This window comes from Urocitellus parryii, chromosome 8 (genome assembly GCF_045843805.1).
Source record: "Urocitellus parryii isolate mUroPar1 chromosome 8, mUroPar1.hap1, whole genome shotgun sequence".
In the NCBI taxonomy this organism is placed as follows: Eukaryota; Metazoa; Chordata; class Mammalia; order Rodentia; family Sciuridae; genus Urocitellus; species Urocitellus parryii.
Window position 1 is genome coordinate 71,140,244 of NC_135538.1, and position 27,186 is coordinate 71,167,429.

The 27,186-nt window shown below is 34.2% G+C and overlaps 1 protein-coding gene across 1 annotated transcript in view; it reads left to right on the forward strand.

Annotated features, from left to right (window-relative positions):
- The window catches only part of Rngtt (RNA guanylyltransferase and 5'-phosphatase), a 229,378-nt gene that overhangs the window by 189,020 nt on the left and 13,172 nt on the right, over positions 1-27,186 (forward strand). The gene's annotated exons all lie outside the window — the stretch shown is intronic.

Here is a 27,186-nt window from a genome sequence, read left to right on the forward strand (position 1 = left end):
GGTCAGAACATTTTGATACCCAGAAAATAGATTTGTAAGTAATTATTCATCTGCTAAGAAACATAATATGTTGTTTCTGACTAAAATACTTTTAGATAGCTTTACTTAGTTAATAATAGTGAAAAATTGTAAGTAGCTTTTACCAGGATTTAAGTCTGAGAACTATGAAAGTATTTAAATGGACACACATATTATGTATCTATCATCCTTTTGAAAAATTAATCCATCCATAATTTTATGTGGCTGGACATAAAATGACATTTTAGTTCATCCCACTAACCAGAATTTCTTCTCAATTGATGGTATTTTAGACTTTCTAAGGTTTTTAGAAACCTTAGAAAGGTTTTTTCTAAGGTGTTTAGAAACCTTAGAAAGGTTTTTTCTAAGGTGTTTAGACTTTCTAAAGTTTTCTAGTAGAAAGTCTGGAATAAATTTGGGCAGGGTCAGATCAGAGGAGTCAGAGACATTGAAAATTTAGTAGTATACAGCTGCTTCTAAGCTTACAGTTCTGGTTAACCCATCATAAATTGAAAATATCACAAGTCGAAAATGCATTTAACACACCTAACCTGCCAAACATCATAACTTTGCCTCACTCACCTGAAATGTACTCAAAACACTTACATTAGCCTGCAGTTAGAGAAATCACCTAACACAAAGCCTATTTTATAAGCAAGTGTTGGAGTATCTCATGTATACACACAGATGGGCATTTTGTAGACATGATGGGATGTGAAAACATAAAACATAATAGCCAAAAAAATGCTGGCAACACAATACATAGTAGAGTATCCATTGTTTACCCTCATTATTTGCTTGGCTGACTAGGAACTGTCCAGCATCACAAGAGACTGTTGTACAGCAGCATATCATTAGCCTCACAAAACATCAAAATTTGAAATTTGAAATATGATTTCTGCTGATTGCATAGTGCTTTTGGATCATTCACAAAGTGATACATATTTAAATTGAACTATCATAAGTCAGGGACAGTGAAAGAATATTTAAATTTAATATATCACTAATATACAACTTTTTTTGTTTTAACATGAAATGTTATGATTAGGTTGATATCTTTTTTGGAATCTTATTCTTTTTTTCCCCTCTGTTAATATTTGCTAACTTTGTAACAGAAAAAGAAAACAGGATAATTTAACCACTTCTTGGTATTTATCCTGAAGAATTAAAGTCAACTTACTAAAAGTGATATATGCATACCCATGTTTATAGCAAAACTATTCACAAACTGTGGAATCAGTCTAGGCATCCATCAAAGGGATGACTAGATAAGGAAAGTGTGGCACATATACACAATGGAATTTTATTCAGTCATAAATAAAAATGAAATCATGGCATTTGCAAGAAAATAGGTAGAACTAGAGACCATCATGTTAAATGAAATAGTTCAAACTCAGAAAGCCAAGGGTCAGATGTTTTCTCTCATATGCAGAAGCTAGAGAGAAAAAAGGAAAAGAAAGGTAGTGAGTCTCCTAAAAATCAAAAGGAAATCAGTAAAGAGACGAGACCAAGGGGTGGAGGACAGGGGAGGAGTGAGGGAAGTGCTGGCAAGTAATATTGTTCAAATTATATTGTGTGCATATAAAAATATGTAATAGCAAATCCCATCAATATACAAGTATAATGCACCAATTAATTTTAAAAAGGTGGGGGGAAAAAAACAATGGAACAAAGCTGGTTATGGTGGTGAATGCCTGTAATATTAGGGACTTGTGAGCTTGGAGGCCACCCTTGGTCACTTCCAGAGACCTTCAACAACTTAGTGAGACCCTGTTTCAAAATAAAAATTAAAAAGGACTGATGATGTAGCTTAGTAGTAAATCACCCCTGGTTTCAACTCCTAGTACTAAAAATAAAAACAAAACAAAATCTAATGGAGCTGGGCATGGTGGCACAAGCCTATAATCCCAGCAGTTTAGGAGGCTGAGGCAGGAGTTCAAAGTCAGCGTCAGCAACATAGCGAGGCACTAAGAAACTCAGTGAGATCTTGTCCTTAAATAAAATACAAAAAAAGGTTGGGGATGTAGCTCAGTGATTAAGTGCCTCTGAGTTCAATTCCCCAGCACCAAAAACAAAAGAAAATAAAACAAAAACAACCCACCACCACCACAACAAAAAATCAAAGAAATGAGCAATTCCTTTTTGAACTTTTAAAGTTAGTACTGTTATCAAACCGAAAAATACTGTAGCCAAGATTTGTTAAGCATTATGTGCCAGGCACTATTCTAATTAATTCTCAATCAACCTGTAGGCATAGGTACTATTAATATTCCAGTTTTATATATCAGGAAGTAGATTCGGTAACATGGTATCATGGTTTAGGTTTGAGATGTCCCCCAGAATCTCATATGTGAGGCAATTCAAGAAATTTCAGAGATGAAATGATTGGGTAAATCTAATCAGTTTATTTATCCACTGATATGGATTAACTGGGTGGTAACTGTAGGCAGGTAGCATGTGGATGAGGAAGGTCACTGAGGGTGTGCCTTTGGGGTTTATATATTGTCCATGGTGAGTGGAACACACTCTCAGCTTCCTGGTGGCCATGTTGTAAGATGTTTTCCTCCACCATGCTCTTTTGCCATGATCTGCCTCACTATGGACCTACAGCAATGGAATTGGCCATCTATGAACTGAAACTATGAACCCAAATCAAACTTTCCTTCTTTATGTGGTTATTGCCAGGTCCTTTGGTCATAGCAGTGAAAAAGCTGACTAAAACACATGGTACAGTAACAAAACTAATTTATAAGACAGTTGAATTACCTCTTAGTGTAATTTCAGTCTATACTATTTTGAAATATTTAATTGTTGTTCATGTTGGTTTATACCTCATAAAGCCCATTATTATAGTCCTTGAAGCCTTCTGAGTTTTGCTTGTACCACAAACCAAAATTATCCTTATAATTACTATGTACTAATTAAGACATTTACTGGACCAAAGGAATGTGGTGTTATTACAAAGGTCAAACAGGAGAATCATTGTTTTGTATACATAAAAAGAAGTGGGATAATGATTTTAGCTCTGCTACTTATTTTGCCATTTTTGCATGTTTACACTTATTATTTGTTAATAGGAAGAGGTAAGAGTTCTTATACTGGGAATACTTGTGAATCTCTGAGGAATTAAAAGGCATCTGATTATACAGTCTTCTATTACAATTATATTTTCCATTCTGTACTCACATCATGTCATTTTGATGTTTACCATGTCATATGTTTCTTCTACATGTCATATTTTAGAAGAACCAATCCTACTTATTTTTCTTATTTTCTTATTCTTATGAAATACTTTTTATTTTTATCTGTATTACTTTTTAATATCCAAAAGATTTGGGTTAAAGTATTATATAGTTACTAACAGTGTCTAGAAATCTATTTTATTTCTTTGAGAACCACCTGGTAGGAAATCAACTATATAAACAAATTGCCTGTGCATTTAAGTGTTCTGATTAGTTCAGAAAGAAAAAATTAATATCTCATTTGCAAGATTTTTTTTCAAGCAGGTGTGGCAGTTATGCTAGTGAAACAGTTTCCCATTTCCTAGCTTGAAGTTGAGTATGCCTTGTGAGCATAGCTGGAATTAAAACATTTTAATGTTTTTCCATATAAGTGTATCTTGGAGGCATTTTGATGACTTAAGGCTGATTTTAGCTGCAAAAAAAAATTATAGCAGAATTGCAGGGAGATGGAACAGATGTTTTTTAAGCTTCAGAATGAGTAGGTTGGTTGCATAGCACAAGGGTAATTGGATGATGTAAAAGACAGTAACTATGAGAATAATCTTGGAGATGTTCCCAGGGTAGTTATGGTATAGAAAACAGATGAATGAAATAAAGTAATATGCACATGATATAGGTCATTAAATGTCACCAAATGGACAGGTCTATAGTGGAGTGGAGCCACATGAGGAAAAGATGAACATTGTATTGGTGAGAGGAGGTTACTACACATTCTACTATATCCAGCTTCCTAGGCCCTTTCAGGAGTCATTTTTATCCATAATAAGTAAAATCTTAAGTTCAGTGTTGACTACCTTTACTGACTTGAATGATTTAATGAATCAATAAAAGCATGAAAAACTACAGTTTGGGAGAAAAAAAAGACAATTCTGGTTTTTTTTGAATTTCAGTTATTTTTGGTAAGTCCCAAATACCCTTACTAGAGCCATTTTAAGACCAGTTCTCTCCTTAACGTGAACTTTGTCCGCCAGATAGTTAACATCCACCTCTTCTGACTGCCTGAAGTAGGTTCATGTCACTTTCCTTAAAGTTGTCAATTTCCATTAATTCTCTCCCCCCTCCTCCTTCTCCTCCTCCTCCTCATTATTATTATTATTATTCATGTTCTTCTTATTATTCTTCTTATTATTTTTTTGTGTGTGTTGCTGGGGATTAATCCCAGGGCCTTATATATGTGAGGCAAGCACTGTACCAACTGAGCTATATCCCCCAGCATCATTAATTTTTATAATAAGATATTTTATCTCTTCTTGGCTTGCTTACTGTCTGTCTGGTGATATGAAGAAATCTCTTTGCAACAACATGATTAACAAAAGGTTGAATGTGATGTCAAATTCTTGGAATTGACTTAAATGTCAAAAACTGGGAAAGACTCTGCACTGGGGCAGTTGAGGTAGATTGACAAAGGAAGCAAGAACTGTTTTGTATTACCAGTTTAGGTGAATGGTAGGTTGTCAGAATATGTCTGTGTATCTTTCTCTGTTTGCCTCTTGTGGAGATAGAAGGATGATTGGTATGTAGAAAAATACCAAAAGCAAAGAGACTTGTTTCCTTGGGTACAAGAAGCAGTAGGTCAGCAGAAGCAAAGGTTTATGTAGGGAAATAATAGGTGATATAGTTGAAGAGGTAAATTGGTGTTAGATAATTAAATACAAAAACACAATATAATATTGCTACATATCACTTGATGACATTCTGAGTAATGCCTTGTATTAATATTTTAAGAGTCGCTTACACAAACACAAACCTAGATAGCATTGCCTATTATGCGCATAGGCTATGTTATAACAGTTGCCTATAGGTCACAAACCTATAGAGCATGTTCCTGTATTTAATGCTATAAGTTTTTGTAACACAATGGTATTTGTATGTGTAAATATAAAAAAAGGTACAGTAGAAATACATGAAAGAATTTTTAAAAATGGTTACACCCTATGGTACTTAACATGAATAGAGCTATAAGCAATTGGAAGTTTCTCGGGGTGAGTCAGTAAATGAGTGTTGAGTGAATATGAAGGCCTATGGCATTATTGTCCATTACTATAGATTTTTAAACACTCTACATGTAGTCTATGCTATTTTTTTTTCTTTCTTCATAAAGAAACTAATTGGAGCTTACTGTAACTTTTTTACTTTGCAAACTTTGATGGGGGAGTTAATAAACTTTGATGCTTGGGTTTAACCCAAGGGTGTTTAACCACTGACCTTTTTATGTTATGTTTTGAGACAGGGTCTTAGAAGGTGCTTCTGGCCTTGCTAAATTACTGAGGCTGGCCTTAAACTTGGTATCCTTCTGCCTCAGCCTCCCAAGTTTCTGGGATTACAGGTGTGTGCCACCATGCCTTGCAAGCTCTGATTTTTTTTAACCAACTATTTTAAGCATCAGTACTTAAAACACAAATACATAATATAGCTGTACAAAACTATTTTCTTTCTTTATATCCTTATTTTGAATGTTTTCCTTCTTAAATTTTTTGTTAAACTAAGACACAAACAAATATTAACCTATGCGTGCTCAGGATCAGCAGTATTTCAGTCTTACACCTCCATATCTTGTCCCACTGGAAGGTCTTCAGGGGCAAGAACATGTATGGAACTGTCAGCTCCTATACTAACAGGGCCTTCTTTTGGAATTTCTCCTAAGGGATCTGTTTGAGGCTATTTTACAGTTAACATGTTTGTTTTCCTTCCTTCTCTCATTCCCTACTTCCATTCATTAGTGGAAGGAGGACACTCTAAGATAAGGATTAAAAAATATAGTAAATATGTAAACCAGAAACATAGTCATTTGTGGGCTGGGATTGTGGCTCCGTGGTAGAGCGCTCGCCTAGCACGTGCTGGGTCCTGGGTTGGATCCTCAGCACCACATAAAAATAAATAAATAAAGGTATTATGTCCAACTACAACTAAAACTTAAAAAAAAGAAAAAGAAAAAGAAACATAGTCATTTTTTATCATGACCAAGAATTTTGTACAGAACTATAATTTTATAGGACTGGTAGCACAGCAGATGTGGGGTTTGTTTACACCAGCGTCACTACAACACAGTGAATAACTATATTATGCTGTAATGTTATGACAGTTATGATGTCACAAGGCAGTAGGAATTTTTCAGCTCCATTTTGGGACCGATGTTGTATAGCAGTCCGTCATTAGCCAAAATGTTGTTATGCAGCACATGACTTTACTAACAAACAGCAAGACTGAGAATTTCTAAACTGGAACTAGTGGGAGGAAATTCTCAATGCTTAGAGAAACAACAGAATTTTAGATAAGAACCATCCTTAATATAAAGAACTGATACTTCCTTGATAATTCAAATCAGTGTTTCATATGGCTTCTTTAGGTTCCAGCTGAAGAAACTAATAATGAATGGGTATTGTTATGGATAAGAAAGTCCTGGATTCCTAAAGTCCTAAATGCCAGGTGGTAAAATATTTTTATATATTCTTCACATTTGAAATAACACATTTCTAAAAGAAACAAAGAGGTGGAACAGATACAAAAATATTTTAAGTTAATATTTCTATTTGTTATTTTTGGTATTCTGTTGCTACTCACATTGAACTATTATTTGTGAAAGGAAATAAATTCAATAGGTAGAGAGCCTTTCTGAATGTGAATCTTTGATAGTTCAAGCCTTGGAAGATTCAGCCTTTCCATGGTTGTTCTTTCAGTTATTTTCATTTTTTGTTTTATATCTTGAGAAGTTAAGATTAAGCCTAAGTCTGTTAGATATATTTTCTCACAAGAGAATGGTATTCTAAGAAACGATAACAGATTGATTGGCTTAAGTTCATTTAATGCAGATTTTTGTTGTGAAAAAGAAAGCAGTCCATTGCATCCTTTTCCCAATTGAAAGCACTAATTATACTTTATTGCATTCACAGCTTCTTCAGAAAGTTGTCTTTATAATTGTGACTTTAAAAATGTAGCTTCAAGAGTCTATTCTTGAGTAAAAAGTAAATAAATTTACATCATAAACTATAAATAATACATAAATCTAAAAATCTAACTTCCATAGTATACCATTTCATTAAACATTTCTTTCAGTGTTTCTATATGGTATTCTAGAAGCAGAAACCAGTACTGTGGTGTTATGCTATCCAATAATAGAATTCACATATATTTGTTTCAATATGTATACTTTCCTTTTGGAAAGAATATTAGATATCATATTCAAACTTAGATGTTTATATTGAGCTCAAAGATAATTTTTAAAAACAACAGTGGCATAAACAGACTTGTATGATTCTAATTATACTAGGTGTAAAAGTAAATAAGGTATTTTATAAAGAGGACTAAGAAATCATTTTTATTGAGCACATATGTGGCCAATATTATGCCTATTTATAACAGTCTTATAAAGTAATTATTATTTTTGTTTGTGCATGAAAAAATTGTGACACAGGTTAAATAACTTGCCCATGATTGTGCATTGAGATTGGAGCCCAGGTTTCTCCAACTCCCTAGACCTACTCTCTTTGTTCTTTTTTTTTTTGGACAGCTTGCCTTTATTTTGTTTATTGTTATGTGGTGCTGAGGATCTAACCCAGGGCCTCACATGTGCTAGGCAAACGGTCTGCCACTGAGCCACAACCCCAGCGCTCTCTTTGTTCTTATGACACTGTTTTTGTGTAATTATAGCTGGCTTAAATTTTTCATTTGAGAATGTCAATCAAGTCTTTTGAGGAAATGAGCATATAACATCAGTGCATTGAAAACAGAAAGCTCTATAAAAATGCAAAATTGCTTTAAATGAAGCATTTTTCATGTAACTTTTTACATTTAGGTCTAGATCCTTCATTAGTTTTTAAAAGCAGTGGTGTGAACTGAACCTAGGGCCTTGCACATGCCAACCATCTTACCACTGAACTTCCATGTAGCTTTTTTAAAGTAAGCATTTATATTGATTTTTTTCTTTGTGATTAGAAATACCTTTTCAAACAAAGTTTGCTGTAATTATGTTTTAATTTTTTAGATTTGGTATCATCTTAAGCTATTGCCCAGTACTTTAAAAGTAATGTCTTCAAGGATTGTTAATGTCTCTTAATTCAGTTATTGCCTAGAAAAAATGATGCACAGTTAAAAGGTTGGTGATTAGAACTATTTATTTTGTGGGGGGATACTGGGGGGTTAAACTCAAGGGTACTCAACCACTGAGCCACATCCCCAGCCATATTTTATATTTTATTTAGACACAGGGTCTCACTGAGTTGCTTAGCACCTCGCTTTTACTGAGGTGGCTTTGAACTTGTGATCCTCCTGTCTCAGCCTCCCAACCACTGAGATTACAAGCATGTGCCACCGTGCCCAGGTAGAACTATTGTTTCTTAAGATCAAATTCTGGTAGTTCCTTTCTTGCTTCTTCCAAGTTGTTTTGTTGTTGTTTGTTTGTTTCTCTGCCATTAGTCTTACAAATATTGATATTTATAGGAAAAATCTGGTAACTAAACTTATTAAACCAGTAACCTTAATTTGAACCTCTGTGTGTATGTGTGTTTGTGTGTATATTTTTAACTTTTGACCTTTAGGCTTAAAGATATTTTTATACCCTTCTATAGAAATATATAGTACTTTGTTTCATTGGCATTGCATTCCTGTTTTTTCTTTCCAATGAAAGGGTGTTTAATTCTGTTTTTCTTAAGACTGTCATATACTTGTGGCCCCGTCTTGTATGCTTAAAGGCCTTTATTTATATATACTTAAACTTACTGCTTTTGTGATCCTAAATATTTTAACCCCTACTTACTGGGTGTGTATGTGTGAATACAACCAAGAAGAAAAAAAGCAGCAGCAGTTATGTTCAGAAAGAATGTTCTTTCATTTTGCACTGGTTGCTTTTCTTCAATGAACCTGCTGCTTTTACTAAAAATGTCTCCTTTTTTTCACTGTGACTGCAGCTGATATCTCTGCCACTGCCACTCACAGCTATACCAAGTGATGTAAAACAGATTTGAAACTTAAAATATTTCTGTTTTAACTTAACTTGCACATATGTATCTTTAAGTTTCTCCAGCAAGATGACTGAACCAGTTCTGCTATTGTCTTGTCAGTAACTTACTGGAATTTTCACTTTTGTCTTAGCAGTAGCAATGTGGTATGATTTATAATCCATATTGCTCTTATAAGTCCATAGGCAGATTTAAATATTTTGCTTGTCCCTTCAATGCACAGCTCATCTCTGACATCCGAGGGTTTATGGTATTTAATCTTAGTGGTATACCATATTTTGGCTGCACCACGATTATCTTAAAAAAAACATACCCTGGTCAGTTGTGCACACATGTAATCCCAACAAATGAGGAGGCTGAGACACAGGATTGCAAGTTTGAGGCCAGCCTCAGAAATTTAGGGATGCCCTGTCTCAAATTAAAAATAATAAGGGCTACGGATGTAGCTCATTGGTAAAGTGGCCCTGGATTTAATCTCCAGTACAAAAAAAAAAAAAAAAGGCTTGGGGTAGGAGAAGAGAACACACAATAATTTTAAAATTACGAGCTTTTCCACCCAACTAGAAACATGTTAATGGCCTATTCCAGGTACTCTTATAGAAGCAGTATGTTATTAAACATTAAAACAAACCAAGCTGCTTATCATTACTATGAAAAATAACTTCTTTCATCAGTTTTTTTTAAACAATTCTTTTAGTTAATTGGGATCCTTCCCAAATTTTTATTTTAGGAGCTTACAACTTAAACTCTATGCAAGTAGTATGCATTCAGCAATAAATCAACTGCAGTGTCTGAACTTTGTCATAGTCATTTATAAATATGGGATCATAATTCTCAGCGACTTTCAGTTCTTTAACCCTAATCCTTATTCTTCTCTGAAACCTTAGTTTTGAAACTTCAACCACCTGCTGTGTAATTACATTGACTTTCATATCACATTAGAGTCACTAGCTTTTATTACTCTCTAAGTGACCATTTAATGAATACCTACCTATGTTGTATATCATTCAGTAATGAAACTGATATTCATTAAGCACCTATTATGTGCCAAGTACTTTGATAGGTGTTGGGATTCAACTGTTGAATAAGACTGACATGGTCCTTGCCTTCATAGAGCTTACTGTCTGAAGAGCTAACTGTTAATTGAATAAAATAAGTACCTTATGAGTAATAGATATTATAATAGGGAAAATTAAGAGATTATATATTCAGATGGTTAACAAGGGCAGTTAGCCCTACCAAGTGGGTCACAGAACTCCCTGAAAAAGCCATCTTTAAGCCAGTAATTGAAGAGTGTGAAAGGAATTAGAAAGGGGGGGGCAAATTATTCTCAATACCTTCATTCCCTCATTTATAAACCAAGAGAAAACTAATACTACATTATTTAATGTATGTTAAACTTTTAAAACAGGGCAAAGAATAATACACAGAAACCATAAGGGAAGTGCAAGCCAATTTCTGGCGAGGAGCAAGTCCTTTTTCTCTGGAAGTGGTATATGATTTATGCCAATTACTTGGCAAGTACTCATATACTGCCTATGACATTTTATATTTTTTGTATTTATATTTACTTTTTAAGATTTTATCTGTATATATCTTTATCACTAAAATTTTCCATTCAGAGAGAAAAAGTATATATCTTACAGACTGAAGTATATGAATAGTAGGTGCTCTAAATGTTAAGTAGTCCTAAAAGCTTATTACAGTTTTTAGAGTTACTTAGAAAAACCTCACAATTGCTCAAAACCTTCATTATAATAGCATCACATGCTTGAGAGGGATTCAGTGTAGATGAAGAACTAAATGTTGCCTCCTCTGAAATTTAGAAAGAAAAAAAAAAGTTTTTCATGGATGCACCATCTGTTGATTTTAACAAATGTCTATTGTAATGTTTTTCTGTAGTAAAGTGGCAACCTTGACATCGTTTTTGAACTGAAAAAAAAAATAGAGTAAGAACCAAAATTGGTAATCATTTAAAATTAGTTTTGTTTGACACAGTAGCAAATGTAGCATACTTAACATTTGCTGTTAAAAACTATGAGCCTCACAGAAGTCTGGATGTTTCAACAAATTGAAATTTCCAAAATGTTGCTAACATTTCTCTCTGGAGAGAAAACAGTTGTTTTGTAGCAAATAGCAAATTGGAGCTTTTTAGGAAAGTGTGTTGAAAACATAACATCTGTAAAGATGATAAAATGCCTCTGTTTAACTGGTAGGAGACCAGCGTTATCTAGTGTTAACATCTCATGTGTTTTTTATTATTGTTGTTGTTTTTTGTGGTGCTGAGAATTGAACTAGGACCTAATGCATGCTAGGCAGGTGCTCTACATCCTCAGCCCCAACATCTTGAACATTGTACAGTCCTAAACTTTATAGATCTGATTTGCTTAAAGAAAGGCAAATTAGTGACTATTTTATTTTCTTGGTGGGGAGAATATATATATATATATAAAATGTCTTAGTACAGTATACTTGTGATTAAGATGAAACTATTTTTTGGTCTAAACTTTAAGACAAAATTATTGTATCAAATAATTCTTTCATAATTGGTAGAACATCGGATTTACCAAAATAAACATATCCTCTATCTTATATTAGATCACCCCCCAAAAATAGATTAATGGATTTCTTAGTTAAGAGTAGGCTTTAGAAATTCCATGATAATAGGTCTTTGCATTGACTTTTAATCTCTTAAAACATGAGGCTTGCCTGGGATGAAGCATGAATTAATTTTACAGCTTTTGACAAAATTGAATCTTAAAACCATCCACATATATATGACAGTCACTTCTGAAAAGCAATTAGCTTGCTATAAATACAAGAGATTTCCTGTGAGAAAACTGCTCACACTATGTAACGAATAAAGAAATTTGGCAGGTTAAAGATAAAGCATATCATATCCAAAAAATAAAAAACTCTAGTTTTTTAGTTTGTTTTGACTCTTGTGCTTTTTCACTTAGATTTAGTTGTGAAAGAAGTGGCAGGCTGGTGTGAGACATGTTTATGTCCTTTATAGTATGGGATTAACTTTCATAATTAGTTTTTAGAAATCTTTATGGAAATTTTTTTCATGAATCTATTAAAGTACATGAGGATGATTTGCCTTTCAATTAGAAAGCAAACTAATTCCCAAACCTTAGGACAGATTTTAGAACTAGACAAATGATGGTGGAGAGGAATTCTTATACAATGTAATAGTGGCTGTACCTTGAGTTTTTGTTTATAAAATGGGATTTTCAATATATTTTTCTTAGAATTGTGTGAATTATATGGAATAGTCTGAATAAAGTTCGTAGCACAATACCAGGCCCATAAAAGTCTCTAATAAAAATGGTGTTTCTTTCATCCTCTTTTCTCCAAGGCCGTTATAAACCATACAGGTGAGGGCTTTATTCCTATCACTTTGAGATCCAGGTAATTAGAATCCTCAGAAGTACTTTCTTTTTGCATCTTTCTTTCATATCAGAAACTATGATCTGAGAAACACAAGCAAATAACTGAAAACACAGGGTATGTTTTTTAGGGCACCCTAGATCCCTAGAACTTGATATCCACTTCCAGAAAAACTAGAGTGTTTGGGGCATTGTGCATGGGAGTTCACATCTGTGATATAGAGTTTCCTTTTATGGAGACATTTTGAGCTCAAGGTATTTCATTTCAAAGCCATTACTTTGGTTTTAATTTATAAATAAGCTTGTAGAATAGCCAGCCTTTTCCAATTCAGGTTGACAAGTAAATATAAACTGAGTAGTCTATTATTTGCCTTCATTTACTACCACTGATAATTTTATGGTAAAGCATATATTGAATAAGAGTGAATCACATGAGATTTGGTTTCTTCTGTTTATTTAGTTTTATTTTCTTGCTGTTTAAAATTGAAATTAGAGATGAAAGAGAAGACAATTCTTCTATTTATGTAATATATTATACTTTTTGTTCTTGAATTACAGGATATGTATTTTTTTATTGGTTTTATTTTTTAAATACATGACAGCGGAATGTAAATCATACTTTTTTTACATAAGTTGTGTACAGAATAATTCCAGGAAATATTGGGAAACAAACTAGCAGAGACAACTCCCTGATGTTCACAAATGGTTTGTATAGATTAACTCCTTCAGCCCCAATAGCAACCATCTGTCAGTTTCCAAGCATTGTGCTCTAGGTTACATAGCTTAAAAATTGAATAATGAAAGGTTTCTGAAGTATAGAACACAATGCACATTTATTAAAAGCATCTGATTTCTCATCTTTGCCTTAAAATAGTTTTTAAGATTACTGTTATTAAATAAAAATGTGATTTTCATTGAACCATATTCAGGATAGTTTTTGTTATTGTTGTTAAACAAAAACCCAAACAAGTCATTTATGATTATAGTAGCCCATCCTTATCTGTAGTTTCACTTTCTGTGATTTCTAGCCATGGTCATCTGTGGTCTGAAAATATTAAATGGAAAATTACAGAACTAAACAGTTTATAACTCTTAAATAATTTTCATTATAGTATATTATTGTTTGTGTCTATTGTATAAGTTAAATTAATACTGCTATGGTTTGGGTCTTGGATATCCACCTCCAATGGCCCATGTTATAAAGGTTTGGTCTTTATCATGTTAGCTTTCCTCATGAAGATTCAAAAGAACTTCCGAATTTTAATTGAGATATTATTAGTAGACTAATATTAAATCATCTGTTGGATCATTAACAGAACAATGAATTATTAAGACTTGAAGCAAATTCTTTGTACACTGAGGGCAGACTTTCAAGCCATTCTGTAGCTTTTTCAGCCTTGTGTAAACCAAGTTAAAATTATTAGTGACTGATTTTGGCAAGTCATATTTCTTGAGACAATTCACTGATCCGTCTGTCTACATTTCTTAAGATTTTTTTTATTATGGAAAATTATTTTTAAAAGGAAATGACGTGGGCTTATTTTAAAGTGGCCGATAGAGAGGCTGAAGCCATTTTAAATTCATTCTTGTTTACGTGAATCTGTAGTACACTGTTTAAAATAGAAAGTTTGCAAAACTAGCTCATAAGAACATGAAGGGTTAATGTTCATAGGACCTTCAAATTCCTATCAGTTGTACTATATAAAAATTCATTTCTTATTTCACATTTACATATTTACAATGTATATTTAATGCTTCTCCTAATTGGACACTTAATGGAGAAAGGAATGATGCATTTATTGTTTTTTCGCTACTGTGAAAAATATTGATATGTGTGTGAGTCATTATCTTTCAAGTTTTAGGAAGCAGGAAATTCTTGGTTAATGTTAAACATGATGTGGTACGGGCTGGGGATGTGGCTCAAGCGGTAGCGCGCTCGCCTGGCATGCGTGCGGCCCGGGTTCGATCCTCAGCACCACATACAGACAAAGATGTTGTGTCCACCGAAAACTAAAAAAATAAATAAATAAATGTTTTAAAAAAAAAAAAAAAAAAAAAAAAAAACATGATGTGGTAGGATGCTTTGCTTTATTTCCCATCTGACATAAAAATATATGGGAAAAGGTTTACTTGCTGCTTGTTTTTTGTTTTTGTTTTTGTTTTTTTTTGCCTTCTTCACATCTTCCGGATAGGTAACATTCTGTTTCTTTCTTGGCTAGAAATCATACACACTGCCACAGTGGTAGAAGAAGCCTGATTTTATGTTGCAGCAGTTTTTAAGAGACTTTTACTTAGATAGCTGTAGTTGATCCAGCTTCTAAGTACCCTTATGAATGGGTCATTAGCTTGGGCTTAGTCTGTTTTGATTTGGTTTTCAGACCCAAAGTATTTAACTTTTTATTCATGTGTATTTGAAAAAAAATAGAAGAAGAAGAGAAGAAATCTTGATTAGCATTATTGTCAAGTTGGAGACAGAGAATTCAACACATTATCTTTTCAAGATTAGGAGAAAATAAGGTATGTTGAAGCATAGAATCTGTGGAATCAGAAAGGAGTTTCTTAGAGAAAGTGATCTTGGTAAAAGGGAAGTGGCTACCAGAGTGGAGAAGATGATATATTAGTCAGTGGGAGGAATAATGCTATGGCTGTAGAGCATCTGTTATGTGTTCAGTGGGATATTTGGCTATTAATAAAATAATGGTCCTTATTTTGTTCCCTTAAAGAGCTTATCATCTACATGGGAGAATGTACATGGAAAGAAGGAATTATATTCTAGAATAGTAAGCCATATGGTATTTCAGAGACTGACAAAATAGGCTTAATTCTCTGGAGAAAAATGCCATCTGAAATCTTTTAAAGTCAAGCATCAGCAACACTTGACTAGTGTAAGTGTAACCACAGAAGAGATGGGTGTGAGTGTTTGCCCAATCAGGCAGCCTCTTCATAATGCAGTTGTGGTAGGAAAGGAAGATGGCGGGAGCTCTGAGGTGGGGTATCATATGGCATTCTGAGCAACACTCCTGTCCTGAGAGTTGTCCACCTCCATTGTTTATATAGAAAAGGCAAATTGCTTCCCTTACTTCCTTGCTGGTTGTTTAATCAGTCCATTATTTTCTTTGTATACAGTACAAGCTTTGTTTACCCAACTTTGGTGATTGTTTTGAAATCAAAGTGGTAGATCTCATTCAGTTTTTTGTTTTGTTTTATTTTAATGAATTAAAATAGAAGAGAAAATAACAATGTATTATATCAGAAGTTTTTCTTCTCTTTGGTAAAACTTGTAAACAAGTTCTCCTTTTTGTTTATTAATTATTGTCCTGTAGAACACTACAGAGTCAGTGCACTGCACTGAGACACCAGAAATGTGGACCCTGGTTCTAGCTCTGCACCCAAGAGGCATATGCTTCAGGCAAGTTATAGTCGTTCTGTGAACCTTGGTGTTTTCCATCTGAAAAGAGAGAGCTGGTATAGCTGAGCTTTAATGTTCCCTTCCAGCCAAGATTCTGGACAATGGTATTCCTTCAGAAGCAGTTAGGCATAAAAAAAAAAAAATGAATTCTGTTGAAGTTGCACAGAACCCCTTATTAACTCAGAAAAGTGATCCTAGGAGCTTCTTGCTTTTCTTTTTGAGCTTTTTGTTTTTCTTTTTAAGCCTGAAGTAAATGTATGCATGGCTTGCTACCACATGATCCTGATTCCTGTCGGTTGATGTCTCTCCCAAAGTGCACGGTCCACTGCATGAAAACAGAAATGTGGGTTTAAATGAAGAAATGTTGCTAGAGATTTTGGTTTCTGGACGTAGCTTCATGGGCTAGTTGTCACAGAAGTGAAGAAAGCATGCAGAGACTACTGTGGAGGAAGGGACATGTCTAGCCCTTTATTCATTTTCAGTTATTGGATCTGCATATATTATATGTGATCTCTCACTCCTTTGTAAGATGTCTAGAGAAGATATCTACACCTCCATGCATAAGCAATGTTAAGTACTGAGGAATTCTGAATTCTCAACTCCCCTGATACTTAAAGATTACCTAAAAAGAGTGTCTAGCTATGTAATAAGTAACAGAACTCTTTTATTCTGTTCATGTTTGTGTATTTAGGGTAGTTTTCTGTAAGAGCTTACCTGTATGCTAGGCAGTAGCAATTAAACTAAGTGTAGCAAAATGGTACACGTTACAGTTAAAATTCTCAAATGAAAAGCTCTATGCTTATAGCTGTGCTTCTGATGAAGCAGAAAACTATGTGACCATCAGAAAAACAGAGCTGCTAACAGCTCCATGTGGGGCATTGTGAAGCAGTTCTGTTGACACATGAATACATTTCATATGATTATCATAAAATTGTGGCCTGGAAATTGAGCAGCCATGGTGCTGCATTTCAGACTTCACATTTATAATAAGCTGTAATAAAGTAAACATTTTAAATGGATATGAGAATAGGCATTACTTGCAATCACAAATGTATGTTCAATTGAAGTGCTTTTGAAGCTCAATTTGACAAAGCAAACAAATTTCCTGGCATTATTAACATAATTGTTCTCACTGTTGAGCTCTGATTTCTGAAAAGTTATTTAAGCAAAAAACAAGCTGCTAAAAAATCAAACTAAGAATGAGTTACTTTTCCTTTTATCATGTCATATGATGAGAGAAGGATTCACTCTGCCACTTCTCCTGACTTGCCAATCCATTGCTAGCCTGTTTAACTCTTGAGTTCTTATCTCATGATTAATCTGGGGTCAAATTCAGCTGTTCATTCTGCCATGAGCAGAAAGTGGGGCTACACAGCTTTCATTTGCTAATGAACCTTCAAGATACGGAATAGTTGAAACAGGGATCTTCACCCTGCTCCCACACTGATACCTTTTCTGAGGCCAGAAAATGACTAGAATATTCATTTTACAACAGAATGAAGAAAGCATGACTATATGTATATTTAACACCAATTATATGGCAGGATTTGAAGGACTCTTATCCCTGGAATATTCCAAACACAAACCTGGAAATGATCGTGGTAACATTTGAAGTGTGGTGCTGAGAGTTAAAGAAGTGATAATTTAGAGCCTCTGGGCACAGAAAGGTACTAGGCATTGTGCCCCTTGTGGCAGCTGACAAAGCTGGTAATGTGTTCTCTTTTTGTGTTCTAATGCTCCATAGTGTTCTCTGATTTTTAATAAACCCCAAACATCCCTCCTGTGTTGTAGCAGAGACTCCCATAGCAAGTGTGCTACTTGCACAACAGTTCACCACAGTGGGAGCCACTCCTTAGGAGCTCAGTGTTGCTGGTGTACTTGTCTAAAAGTTGGCAAAGGCATAGCATGACACTCTTCAAAGACTCACACAGTAATTTTGGATAGTCATAGAGTTGAGCTGGCTGTGTCAAAATTAGAGAGAAGCAGCACACTAGCATGGGACTGTCCTGTAAAATACTGACAACTGGTAAACATTCTTGCCAAGCATATACTTACCTGATATATTATTTTTAATAAGCTCCAAGATTGTGCTAGATGCTTTTTAGCGGAAAAGTGAGAAGCCACTTACGTTAATCATCCTCAGACATAGTTTCATGTACTCAGAAAATAATTTCCCAGCAAATAATAGATAACCACAAGTGCCTTATTTAGAATAGATCCTCTGGAGACTTGATAAGAGCAGTGGAGTGATGAATGTCCTAAATGTGGGGATTTTTTTGCCCATGTAGTTTCAGATTTTGTTCCTTATTCCCACCAGGAGATATTCCCATTATCCTAACTGGGAAAGACTAGAACAAAAACCTAAGAAAGTATGAAAAGTGGCAAAGGAAGGAACAAAATAAGAAATTAATCTGATTCCAAATGTAAGAATTACAGATTGTAAAAATTCTGATCTTTCAAAGACCAGGCAATTGGTTACTTCTAAATGTAGAATTTTTTTTCAAGATAATAAAATAAACTTTACACACGTGCAAAATTCTAAGCAAAGCCACCCTATCTTCTTTCTAAGTTTGAAAATAAAAGCAGGTAAACCAGTTGCCAAAACAGAGAACACTTGAAATTACTGGACCCTCCTTTAAATACCACTGATCTATATCTCACAGAGCTAACCTAGGACACTTAGAACTTAGTCTCTTTTCTGCATCTTTTTACTACCCACATTTGAGATTTCTCAAACTTCTTTTGTCTTTCTTGACCTCTTCTCTCCAAGCTGGTATGGACCAGCATATGGCACTGAGACTTGTAGTATGCTTTGGTTTTGTTTTTTTCTCATATGCAGCCTGTTTTTTTTTTTTAAATCATTTCTGTTTGGGATGATTATATTTCATTGAGTTCAGCACAACTTACCGGAGTCCACGTGTCTCTAGTTTATAGTGACCACAAAGGATACTTCATTAGCTCAACTCCATTAGTTCTTTGGTTTTAACTATTTAGTAAATATTTTTGTTTGTTTGTTTGTTGTTTGTTTGATGCTGAGGATTAAACCCAAGGCCTTGCACATGATAAGCACATTATCTACCACTGCACTATAACCCCAGCCCCTGATATTTTTTTTAATTAGGAGCAAAAGACAAATAAAAAGTTACTTTTTATCTAGTATGTTGAATTTTACTATTATTACTAAGAGAAAATACAGTGTAAAGCTCTAGACCCAAATACAACTTTGCAATAATTGATTATTCTGATCCTTAATTTCTTTGTTGTTATAAAAAGGATAATAATACATGTAAAGTATTATTAATATTATGTTTAATTTAGCATTTATTAAGTATTAAATTTTTTCCATGAAGGAAAAATGTCAGTCAATAATTAAACATAAATATCTCTGATGAAAATAATGATCTTGGCTGAAAAATCTTAAAAAAGTTTTGAGTATAGGTTATCAAAATAGTGAATTTGCTGTCTCCTCTGACTTTTATACATGAATGGTCATGTACATGTGTATGCATGTGTACCCACACTAAGTAAAACAGAGAATGAGAGGGGCACTTTAGTACTTTAATATTGCCGAATGAAAGTGTTTGATTTGATGATTGCCAAGTTTTCTGTTTGGAGCTTCAGCTCCAGCTCCAAAATATTTGATTTTATGAGGGGTTATTGAGGATGTTTTGAAAAAAAAATCTTGTATGAAGATGTTTAGAAATTGTGACACAATGCAGATAATTTTTTTGCAATAATTTTCAAACTTTGTCTTTTGATATTTCAAAATATCAAAGTATCTGGAACTGATGGTTTATATAAATCCATCATGAATGTCTTTCAAGAAAACATACAGACAAAATGGAACCCCATGATTCCAAGCATTATTATTTCTCTGTATTTGTGTAATGTCTTGTCAATAACTCTAGATCTTCTTTCTCAAAGAAGACACAGATTTGTACCTGACAAAGAGTTAAAGAATAACTTTAAATGACTGATTGAACATACCAAAGTCCAGTTATATCTGCTGGGGTTAGAAGTCTTAGTAAGGCTGCATTGATTTTAGGTACAGATTTGTAAGAAAGCTTTGTTTGCTCAGATGAATCCTGGTCATGGAAACATTTTCACTTAATTAAGCAGTTCTTTGTATCTAATCTAATGATTCAAAGGTTGTGTGAGTCTGTGGAATTTAGTTCCTGATAGTGCCACAAAGCAAGCTGAGTCATTTTAAAGAGAAAGTCCTTGTTCTAGATGATCAGAGGAGAAGATCCTCAGCATTATTGTTGGTGTTTTAAATGCTAAACTGAATGGAAAGGAAATCTTTTATTATCATTGAAGCATTTTAATTTACTGCCACATACCCATGTAGATCTATCTGAAGGACAGCTCTCTTGAGGGCTCTATCCTTTTAATAAGAGCATAGTTGAATAGTTGAGTTTATAATAGGTGAGAGAAAGGAGATAATAATATAACCAGCATGCATTGCTAAATGAATTTTAAAGTAATATTGGGCCTAAGTTGTTAGCAAGTTCTTGAAAGTAAAATAATGGGCTCATTTGTACTATACATTAACAGCTGCTGTGTACAGTGGCACACACCTCTAATCCCAATACTGGGGAGGCTGAGGCAGGAGAATTATAAGTTTGGAGCCAGCCTCCATATCAAATTTTAGACAAGAGCTGGGGGTATAGCTCTACAGTAGAGCACACTTGCCTAGCATGTGTGAGGCCCTAGGTTCAATCCCCAATACTGTTAAAAAAAAAAAAAAACCAAAAAACTGTATGTTGACATCTTCATTTCCTATCTCAAATATCAGCTTCAGCATATTCTGAATTTTTGGTACCATGGCTATTTAATAATCATTAAAATGATTTTCAGCTAGATATATGCTAGTGCCAGAAGTGGATAGACTGTCAAATTCACTAGGATAAACTTCATGAATTATTTGTATTGGTTGCACAATAGACATCTTTAAAAATAAGCAAGATCAGATAAGCCTGCCATTATACTTACAACTGTTTATAAAGAAAAAAGTATTAGATATGCATATTGCATTTTATCCCCCTTGTATTAATGGTATATTGTAATGCTTTCCTTGGTCGTGTATCTGTTTTATTATCTGAGCATGCAGTGAAATTATGATCTGCTTATAATTCTCATCATGCTTGGCACTAAACAGACTGGGAGTCAACATGCCATGTTATATAAAGTTTGGCACTCTACTAAGCCATTGCCATGACCTCACCTTACCTGGAAAGGTGCCTGTTTTTTCCACGTGACCTTTTCCTTTTGCTAGTTGTACCCATAGAAAGGTCATTCAGTCTAATAATGGCTTTTCATTTGGTCTAGAAATCAGACAAAAGCTTTGCAGCTGTGAAATGTTACCCATTTTAAAATTAACCTATTGTAAATCCTTAATGATTGAGAAATTCTGCAATTGCTATGATTTGTGGTTTGTGCTGCTTCTAGAATAGCAAGCAGCAGAGATGATACAGGTCAGAATGATGTGCATTTGGAAATTGAAGGAAAAGAAACTTAACAGATATTGGGCTTGGTTCAGGCCAACATTTTATGCCCTCTATCCTTCATCAGTCACATACCACTTTCTCTCCCACTAATAGTCTCTCCAAGGTGGAATGTAATCCTTGAAGATAATACTTAGATGATAGTTTTATATTTAAGAAGTAAAGTTGCTCATAAGTGTGGTCTACCTTTTGCCTCTTATCATATTTTTTGAACCTATAACCTAGATTCTGAGGGAAAAAGAGGGCACAGAGGTTTGATTCAGACCAAGAATTTGAATTTTGATAATAAAACAAGTTCTGTGTCCTCATGCAAATTACTTAAACTCTCTGGCTTCAGTTTGTACATCTCTAGAAATCTCAGGATTTATATATAGAAAAAAATTGACACTATATTAGAGAATCTAGTAGGGATACAATATGTCTCTGTACCATTTGCTATCTATTAAATCCTGATTAAATAATTAACTCCTATGTCTTTGTTTTCCTATATGTAAAGTGGATATACTAATAGTATTTCTAGGGTTGTTTTAAGAATTAAATAAATTTGTTTAAAGCATTTAGAACCATATTCCATACTGATCAAGTGTTGAATAATAATTGTTACTCATTCTGGGAGGCAGATATTAAATTAATAATCAAAAATAATTTACAGAGAATAATAAATAATGGAAAGTTGTAAGGTATGCATAGATAATAATAAGTAGGGTCTGTGTCATTAGTGCATTGCAATGGTAAGCTATTGATGGGATGATATGACTTGATTTATCTGTTTTTTTAATTGACATGTTTCTTTTATTTTTTAGTTTGCCTTTTAAATTTTAATACAATAAATTCACTTTTGGTATATAGTCCTATGATTTTAGATAAATACATAGAGGCAAATAGCTGCCACTGGACTCAGGATATAAAACAGTTCCATCACTACCCAGTAATTTTCACATGGCATTCCTTTGTAATCAATCACTTCTTCTACTTCCAAACCAACTACTGATCTGTTTTCTGTTTCTTTAATTTTGCCTTTTCTGGTATGTCCTGGAAATGAAGTCATGAACTCTGTAGCTTTTTAAATCTAGCTAAATCTGCTGTAAACATTTGTAGTTTGGACTTTCATGTGAATGTTTGTTTTCATTTCTCTTGGGTTATACCTAGGAATGCTATTGATGATTTTTAGGATTGGTGCATCTGTTTAACTTTATAAATAAACTGCCAAACTGTTTTCCACAGTGTTTATATCATTTTCCATTCTCAGTAGCAGTGTATGAGAGATCAGTTGCTTTACATGTTTTCAGCACTATCAGTATTTTTATTTCAGACATTCTAATAGGTATATAGTAGTATCTCATTGTGGTTTTAATTATAATTACAGGCATGTACTCACACCTGGCCTATTTAAAAAATGGATTGTTTATTTTCTTTTTATCAAGTTTTAAGGTTTCTTTATAATTTTATGTATTCTGGATGTACATATCTTTGTGAGTTGTATGATTTGCAAATACTTGATCTAATTTGCATTTTGCTTTTTGCTTTTTAAATTATTTTTCTAATAGTATCTTTAGAGAGCATAAGTTTTAAATTTTGGTAGTTTAATTTATTACTGATTTTATGGATCACATATGTTAAATAGACACATTAAATGTGTATTTTGGAGGTAGGATTAGTAGACCCTGGTCATGGATTGAATATGAGGGAAAAGAAAAGGAGAGAATCAGGAGGAATCCTAGGTTTCTGCCTAGAAAAACTTTTTTTTTTTTTTTGAGATGGAGAAGACAAGAAATAGAGTCAAAAGAAGATGAAATGTAGAGTTTTGAACATGATAGTTTGGGAAGGGTGTGGAATATTCAAATAAAGATGTCAAGTAGGTACCAGGAATGTAGCTCAGTGGTGGAACCTACATACGCAAGGCCCCAGATTCAATCCCCAGCACCACAGGGGAACAGAAAAAGGTGTCAGATAAGTAGCTGAAATATATATTCAGTATGTGTGTATTTTCAAAAGGGTATATATAGAATATAAGAGGAAGAGTTTGAGAAAGAGTCGGATTTAAGTGGGATGTCCATCAAAAGCTCAGAGAAGACAGTTTTTGTTTTTACTTGCATTCCCTTTGTACCTTCTACATGCCAATGTTGTAAAGTCTTTTTTGCTTATGCCTTTGGAAACATTGTTAATCACTGGCTGATATATGTGTTTCTCCCTTCCTCCTTGCCCACCCATGCTTACTTTCTCTCCTCCCCTTCTTCTTCCCTTCTGTAAGCTGGCATCTTATTATCTTTTAAGTCTTTGCTTAAATATCATCTCCTTGGATGATCCCACCCAAAACTAGTGTCTTTCTCCCTATATTAGTCTCTGTTACACATTATGTTTTCTTTGTAGAACTTGTCATAATTGGTAATTATTTCTTTGTTTATTGCCTGCCTTTCACACCAGACTACATTCCAAAGGGCAAGGATTGTGCCTGCCATGTTCTCAATTGTATCAGCAGTCCGCAATTTGTTCTTGGCATGTAGCTGCTTGGATGAGAGAAAAATGGACCTAAAACTCAGAAAACAGGAAGGGATAAAATTTGGGGGTTATCCACGTATAAATGGTATTTAAGTGCAAGCATATGGAAACTTGATAACTTCAGAAAAGTCAGCAAATAAGCCTGAGAAGGGGGTACAAAGGATAGAAGAGGAAAGCCAGATTGTGCATCTTGGACCAGAGACAAATGTTTTTAGAAGGCAGGGGTTTTCTGTGCCAAAGCAGTGCTGAGGGATTCAGGTATGAGTCCATTTGATTTAGCAACATAGAGGTCTTTGATAAACTCAACAGAAGTTTTTCTGTAGTAGAAAAACTGGAAGCCACACTGTAATAGACTGAAGAATGATAGTAAATATGAAATAGAAGAATACTTTTTTGTTGTTGTTTTTATTTTGCAATAAGTTCTCACCAAATTGCCTGGCTGGTCTGGAATTTGCTAGCCTTCTGCCTCAGTTTCCCAAATACCTGGCATAACAAGTGTGAGCCACCACACCCAGCTAGTTGATTAATAGTTGACTGCAAAAGACAGCACAGTTGTCTTTTGGTTGAATTCAGTGTATCAGCTAACATTCATATGCCCACATAGGTGTTTAGTAATTGAGACTATTTTATAAATCTGTGTTTCACTGAAACATTTACTTCTGTTTTGATTATAGTAGGATAATAGTACTAGGATAGGCTGTTTAAAACTTAAATTAGAGTAGAAAAGAAAAACTTATTTCAGAAGGGGTCTTTTATAATTTTGTACTGTGGAATCCTGCTTTGGTGTCTGTACCATTTTTATAGCAATCTTAAGACAGTCGTTGAGTTAGGTTACCAAAAGCATGGGCACATCTCCTGCTGCCAGGACACTCAGTGCCGAAACTGAGCGAGGTGGCTTTGTATTTGTGTAACTGGCTTTTTATGCTGATATATGCTGAAGTTTCTGTACCCCATTTCAGCTAAAATCTGATCAGGAAGAAAATTTTATTTCATTCTACACATAGTAATTTCCAGAGTGCCAGGTCCTGTAATAGCTGGTGGGATTTAATATAATATTGCAGCATTAGAAAGGGAGACCTATATTTGAGACTTTGCTATTCCAATTTTTAGGCTTGGAACTTGAGGTGAGATATTTTAAGTATCCTAAGCTTTAGTCTCCATGGCTGTGAAAGGGCAATAATATAATTCCTGCCTGTTTTAGTCAGCTTTTTTGCTGCTGTGACCAAAAGATCTGACAAGAACAATTTTAAGGAGGAAATATTTATTTGTGTGCCCATGGTTTCAGAGGTCTCAGTACATAGACAGCCAACTCCATTCCTCAGGTAGAAGTGGGGTGTGGTAGCTGGGGACATGGCATCAGGAAACCAAGAGCTCTTCTCACTACTGCAAAATATAAACCCCAAAGGCACTCCCGATGTGATGGCCTCTTCCAGCCACACCCCATCTGATATAGTTACCACCCAATTAATCTTATCACGGGATTAATGCGCCCATTAGGTTAAGGCTCTCATAACCCAATTGTTCCACCTCTAAGATTGCTTGCATTGCTACACATCAGCTTTTGGAGGATGCCTCGATCTAAACTGTAACACTTTCTCATAACTTTGTGATTCATCTTAAATGAGGTGAATCATTTAATTTACTCACATATCTCGCTGCATAGTTTTGGGCTTAGGGCCTCATTACAACCTTTTTGTCTTTCATCTCAATGCTTATTTCTTCTAATTTATTGTGCCTTTACATTGAAAGTCAGCCTCATGTTTATAACTTTAATGAAATGAAGCAGTTTGTTTTTATGATTTTTATTAAAAATCATGAAAGTCAAATGTGATGAAGAAAGTTTAGAAAATAAAGCAAAACACAGAGAAGAAAATAAGTCATTCCTAATTTTGAGCTATACACACTAAGTACTACCATCATGTTGTTGATCTGTCCAGTTATTTTATATGAAGATTTATCATACTTTGAATAATATCTGTGACTAATGATTTTATTGGAAGGTGGTAAACTATAGTTTACCATGAATTTCATACCCTGTGTTGTGACTTGTCTGTACTTTAGTATAAATAAGGTGAAATTATAGCTGTTTCCTTTCTAATTGGCTATTTTATTAGTTTAATGTCTTGTTAAAAGGCTTAAACAAAATCTTTTTTTTTTTTTAAGAGAGAGTGAGAGAGGAGAGATAGAGAGACAGAGAGAATTTTTTTTTTTAATATTTATTGTTTAGTTCTCGGCGGACACAACATCTTTGTTGGTATGTGGTGCTGAGGATCGAACCCGGGCCGCACGCATGCCAGGCGAGCGCGCTACCGCTTGAGCCACATCCCCAGCCCACAAAATCTTACTGATCATGAGAGACTTTCTGCTATGAGTTTCTACCTTAGCAAATGCAAATTATAACATTTACACATAGTTCTTCATTATAAGGGCACCAACAATAGATATTAGTGCAGGAACTTTTAAAAAGTGGTATATCTAGCATGTTTTTAAAATTTTGCTGGGTGTGATGGTGCAAACCTGTAATCTCAGCTACTCAGTAGCTGAGGCAGGAGGATGGCATGTTCTGGGTCAACCTGGGAAATTTAGTGACACACTCAGCAACATGGTGAATTCCTGTCTTAAAATAAAAAGGCCTGGAGATATGACTCAGTGGTAAATCACACTGTATTTGATCCCTGGTACCATTTTTTTAACAAAAATCAAAAAGTTAAAGAGAAATCATTTGATAAAATACAGCACCTCTTCATGTTCAAAACACTAGAAAAACTGGGGATAATAAGAACATACCTCAACATTGTAAAACTGTCTATGTTCAGCCCAAGCCAACATCATTCTAAATGGAGAAAAATTGGAAGCATTCCCTCTAAAAACTGGAACAAGACAGGGATGCCCTCTTTCAGCACTTCTATTTAACATAGTCCTTGAAACTAGCTAGAGCAATCAGACAAACAAAAAGAAATTAAAGGAATATTCATAGGAAAAGAAAAACTCAAACTTATTACTATTTGCTGATGACATAATTCTATATTTAGAAGATCCGAAAAATTCCACCAGAAAACTTCTAGAACTAATAAATGAATTCAGCAAAGTAGCAGGATAGAACACTAAAGAAAGAACACTAAAGAAAGAAATTAAAGAAGATCTTAGAAAATGGAAAGATCTCCCATG